This window comes from Canis aureus, chromosome X (assembly GCF_053574225.1).
Source record: "Canis aureus isolate CA01 chromosome X, VMU_Caureus_v.1.0, whole genome shotgun sequence".
Taxonomy (NCBI): Eukaryota; Metazoa; Chordata; class Mammalia; order Carnivora; family Canidae; genus Canis; species Canis aureus.
The window spans coordinates 23412837-23418836 of NC_135649.1; positions in this window are offsets into that span (position 1 = coordinate 23412837).

Here is a 6000-nt window from a genome sequence, read left to right on the forward strand (position 1 = left end):
GTCGTGGAAAAAATCCTAATGATTAAAAGTGTATGTGATTCTTGAGTCTTTTCATTGCTTGTGTGAAGGGGACAATAGTTCTATTTGTGGCTGAGGAACCCTCTGGCCATGCCCCCGGGAATGACTGGAAAGTCTAAAATCCACTCAAGTAGCTGTTTTGTCTACGGAAACAATAATAGTTTTGACGTTTTTCTTCTTCCTGAAATGCTTTGAATTGAGCATTCATTTCTATATAGTATAGTTGTTACTTAGCTGCAGGCTGAACTGGAGGAAGATCATTGAAAATATTTTTTTTTAATTTTTATTTATTTATAATAGTCACACACAGAGAGAGAAAGAGGCAGAGACACAGGCAGAGGGAGAAGCAGGCTCAATGCACCGGGAGCCCGATGTGGGATTCGATCCCAGGTCTCCAGGATCGTGCCCTGGGCCAAAGGCAGGCGCCAAACCGCTGCGCCACCCAGGGATCCCTGAAAATATTTTTTAATTTTTAAAATAATGGGAACATTGTGGCTCAGACCCAGAAAAATCGCAACCCAAATGTTGAAATCGGTGGTATTGAAAAATAGGCACAGTTAATAATCTAATTAATGGTTTAGGCATTTCTTTTCATATCAATACTTCATGAATAGAGTGAGATATTTTTAATCAATTGATCCTTAAAAAATATTCCTATTATATCAAGTATAGCTGTTGTTTCTCCTACATTTGTACAGAGCTACTTGTAATGGTGAAGCTTGCTGAAAAGGTGTGCCACTCCAAGGACCAGCCTATTCCCAGCCTGCATCTGGCTTGTAGAGCATGCCAACAATGCTTAAAATAATGGGTCACATCTGTCGAGGAGGATTATAAATTGTACCTGTTATGCCCTGTAATTAGTAACCCTCAAATGGCTCCAGCTGCTATTTCCCTGAGCGTTTGCCTTGCTAACATATTATAGGAAATATAACTCAGACCCAAGAGTATTTAGGTCCAAAGGACACTGTGTGTAGTGAAATAGGAGGCTTTTCTTCTAATCTAAAAATGCCTCCTTTCTTGTTGCTCTCACCAAGTCTACCAGAGGGCCTTTCATCCACAGACCAGTGTGGAATGTGCTTCAGCTTGTTGAGGAGAGATTTGGTTGTTGACTTTGTAGCAGAGCAAAATTCACCCATGAATCGTGCGAAAAGTGAATATGTCTGTTTTCTGTATGTTAGAATGATATGAGAATGAATGTGTCTGTAACTGGAGACTTCACACTGAGAAGCTGACATTTTGCTTCCAAAGGAGTGTTGCTATTTGTTTGGCTCATGGGTACATCTGCAAATGTTGGCATGCTGGGTTGTTTGCAGATCAGAATTCATTACTTTCTGAGACCTAAGGTACAGTATGGACAATGTAGGTTTTGAAAAAAATGATTTCATTAGTTTGAGAGTCAGTACACTCTTTTCTGGTTTTATTTCAGTGCATTTCTAGTGAAAATTCATCATCTCATACATGGCTATCTACTACAAATGAACTGAAATAAGGCCATTACCTCATACTATTCAATAGAAATTGCTTGATAATTTAACAATTAAAATGTGAAAATGAAACTATGAAATAACAAAAAGAAAATGTATGTATTTATTGTATTTATATATTCTTGTATAGCAACATCTTTCTAAGTAGAAGCATAAAATCTGGAATGATTAATTGAGTTAATGCTACAAAAACAAACATATTAAGTTCCTTTTGTAGCCTAAAAATTCATGAGAAAAATTATAAGAAAACAACAAATGGGAGAATGTTTGCAGCAAGTTTTCTTCTTGAACAATTCTTACAAGCTCACTTTGAAAAGATAAAAACATAGATAGGAAAATGGACAAAGGACATAAGAGTAATTCACAAAGGAAGAAACACAAAATGGCCAATAAATAAATGAAAAATATTTACCTTCATTAGCAATCAAACAGATACAAACTAAATCCATCATCACATTGGCAAATTTTAAAAATTGATAAAACTTGTGTTGATAAAGGTTTGAGGAAACAACTTTTATATACTCAAGTCAGAAATAAATAGGTAAACCTCTTTATAAGGTAACATGACAGTATGTATCTAAATCCACAAAATGTGCAATTCCACTTGTAGGAAGTTACCTTAAGGAAATACTTAGAGATACGTATAAAGCACTGACTACAAAAATTTTTCACTGTACCACTGTGTTTAATGGTGGAAAATTATAAGAAAAAGACAATAGGAGATACATTAAATAAATTGTGTACATTCATAGGTTGAGATATTATGTAGTTATATAAAATCATATTGTAATAAAATATTTATTGACCTGGAAAAGTAACCATAATATGTGCTGTGTTTAAAAACATAAAAACAATTTATAGAATAGTAAATAGAGTAAGATACCATATTTTAAAATACTGCACGCACATTAGAGAAAGAGAGAAAGAGAGATTGAGACAGACATTGACAGTTATAGACAGAGACATAAGACTAAAAGTGCTCCAAAATAGTTATGTTGGGGTGATTATATTACATGCATTTTTTTCTTTCCCTTTTAGGTATATTACTTTTGAAATTAGAAATAATAAAGTTATCTATGAAAGGACATAAATGCTATAAAAAGACACACCAGCCCAATCACAGGGAAGTATTGTCCACGACTAGCCTTCAGGAAAATGGACCAAGATTGCCTTTGGTGTCCCATGTCATTTTTGTCCATCCTTCTTTCTTTGAGTCATCATATCCTACAAATTTCCTGTGTTTTCAGTGTTTTTATTTACTCATCTATTCCCTCATACATTCAACAGACATTTGTTGCATTTACCACCTGCCAGACTGCCCTTATCAGTCTTGAGGTCTTTCACTCAGACCCTGTTAGGTGATACACCATGACATCAGTTTAACAAGTTCTGTGTTAAATAGGTAATACTAGTATGAATCTTGAATTTAAAGGAGAACCTTAAATGCCCTAACCCAAAGTGTGAGTAATGTGAATTTTGCAGACAATTCTATATGGATAATCTTGCCAGATGATGCCACTCTCTTCTACACATAGAATATGTGTGGGTAGAAGAGAGTGGCATACATATGAGTGACATACATATGATGGTAGTGGAATCATCTGGACAGTATGCTTCCAACAGTATTCCCCTTATAGGGTCTTGGCTCCCTATGTTAGGATCGGTCCCCTGGCCTGATGCTTCATTACCAAGAGTGCTTTTGGATATTAGTAATGCATGTTAATTCTTCTGCTTTATTTGTCCTGACCTTCTTCCTTTGGCTTTCCTAATTCTTACCTGATCTGCCTTCCAGAATTTACATCCTTCTGTTCTATGACTTTAGCTTCCACACTTGTTCTGATCCAAACATTTGCTCTAACTTTCTTCAGCACTAGTATAAATTTTCTGTCACTGCTGTATCAAATTTCCATAAACTTAGTGGCTTGAAACAATACAAATATATTTTCTTAGAGTCCTGGAGGTCCAAAATCCAAAATGGTTCTACTAGGCTAAAGTCAGGGTACTGGTAAGACTGCATTTTCTTTTGGAAGCTCTAGAGGAAAACCTATTTCCTTGCCTTTTTCAGTTTCTAGAAGCCACCTTCATTTCTTGACCCATGGCCCCTCCTTCATCCTCAAAGCTAGCAACATTGCATCTATCTGATCATTGCTCTGTATTCACATCTCCTTCTGACAATAGTCGGGAAAGGTTTTCCACTTTTAAGGATCTATGGGTTGAATTTTGGCCCTCCAAAATATATGTCCACATCCTAGTTACCAGAACAAGTGAATATTACAGGATATTATTTTTTTTTTTTTTGGAATTTTTTTTTTTTATTGGTGTTCAATTTACTAACATACAGAATAACACCCAGTGCCCGTCACCCATTCACTCCCACCCCCCGCCCTCCTCCCCTTCTACCACCCCTAGTTCGTTTCCCAGAGTTAGGAGTCTCTCGTGCTCTGTCTCCCTTTCTGATATTTCCCACACATTATTGTTTGGAAAAGGGTTCTTTGAAGATGTAACTACAGATCTTGAGATAAAAAAATCATCCCGGATTATTTGACTATGCTCCAAACCTAATGACAAGTGTCTTTTTAAAAGAAAAGCAGAGGGAAATTTGAGGTAGAAAGAAGATAAGAGGAGGCAGCAATGGGATCACAGAAGCAGAGATTGAATCAATGCAGCTACAAATTAAGGATCACCTGGAGCTACCAGAACTTGAAAAAGACAAGGAAGGAGTCTCCCTAGAGCTCCCAGAAGAAGTGGGGTTCCTGCTGATAGCTTGATTTCAGACTTCTAACCCCCAGAACTATGAAAGAATAAATTGTTGCTTTAAGCCACCCAGTTTGTGATAATTTGTTAAATTGGCCACAGGAAACTAATACAGGATCCATGTGATGATACAGAGTCCTTCAGGATAATCAAGGATAATCTCCTAGCCTCAGAGTCCTTCACCTTAATTACATCTGCAAAATCCCTTTTCCCATGTAAGGTGATACAGTCACAGGTCCTAGGGATTAGGATTTGGGCACTTTTAGGGGGCCCTTCTTCTGCCTATCACAGCACAACAATAGACTGTTCATCCCTAAAACCATTTTTGTTCATGCCCTCCATGAGCACAGCCACCTCTCAGGCTATTTTTTATATTTTGCTTCTATCCTTACTTAATTGTCTAGGATCTGTCTCCTGGGAGTTGATGTGGAATAATAGAAAACATATAAATGTGGAGTCAGGAAGACCTGTGTTTAAACTCTAGCTCTTTATTCTCTGTGTATCCCTGGGCAAATTATTCAACTGCTATGACCTTGCTTCCTCATCTGTAAAATGTGAGTAGTCATACACACACCATAGAGTCATCATGAGGATTAAAGGAGTTAGCATGTATAATATGCTTGGCACATAGTAGGCATTCAATGAATATTGCTCTTTTTTTGCTCTATTCTATAATCTGTGAACCTGTGACAATGTATAGTCTTGAGGTAGATAGTTTGGTAGAGGAGATGTTTTCATACAGTGACTTTCTAATTTTCCTTCAAATCCCACTCTGGAGATAGCTTTCTACTCTGATCATACATAAGGTTTCCTTGATATAATTTCATTTCATTTTGTATTGTGAATATACTTATACAACACTAAAGTTCCAGGTTGAAAAGGGAAAAATCCTACCAAATTGGCTACTGAGAATAACACAGATACAATGACAAGCAAGTGCGTATTGTGTACCAATAATATGTTAAATGTTGTTGTAGTCACTAGGGTATGACATTGACACAATATTTATGCACATGGAGGGGGAAGACTGATAAGTAGGCAATTCTAATATGGTGTGATTGGTGTTATGATGAGCACAAATACAAGGGCCCATAGCAAGGAATAAAGGCTCCCTGGAGTAAGTAATGTCTAATTTAGGATCTGAAGAGTGAATAGAAGTTAGTTATATAGACTCCCTCTTATCCTTTACAGAAAGGAAAGAAAATAAAAATAAAAAATATCTTACATAAACTTCATTGATTCAAATATTTGTACCAGTAAAAAAAAAATATTGGGTATATAAAGATAGCCATCTTATTTATTCATTCATTTTCATTTTTAGATAGAGTTGTGCTCCTGTGATGAGAATAAATAGTCCTTTGATAGACTTCTTTCAGGTCACTTGGAGAAAAAGAGGACATTTGTTACATTGTGTACACATGATCCCAGAAGGCAGACTGGTGGTTAGTAAACATGCAAATGTCCCTGAATACAAAGCTCTGATTTAGGGAAGAAGATGGATGTGTTGTGGTGTTGTGGTCATGGTATGAGGTTGGGTAGGGGGTGGTGCCAAATGTTTGGAAGACATGGTTTATGGTTCCTAGGAATAATAATATCAAATATATGTTGTGAATTTATTATGTGCCAGGTACTGTTCTAAGCACTTTTTGCATGTTAACTCATTTAATCCTTTCAATGATCTGTGAGGTAGGTAATACTATCATCCCTATTTTACATATAGGAAAAGTGAGATACAGAGTTTAAA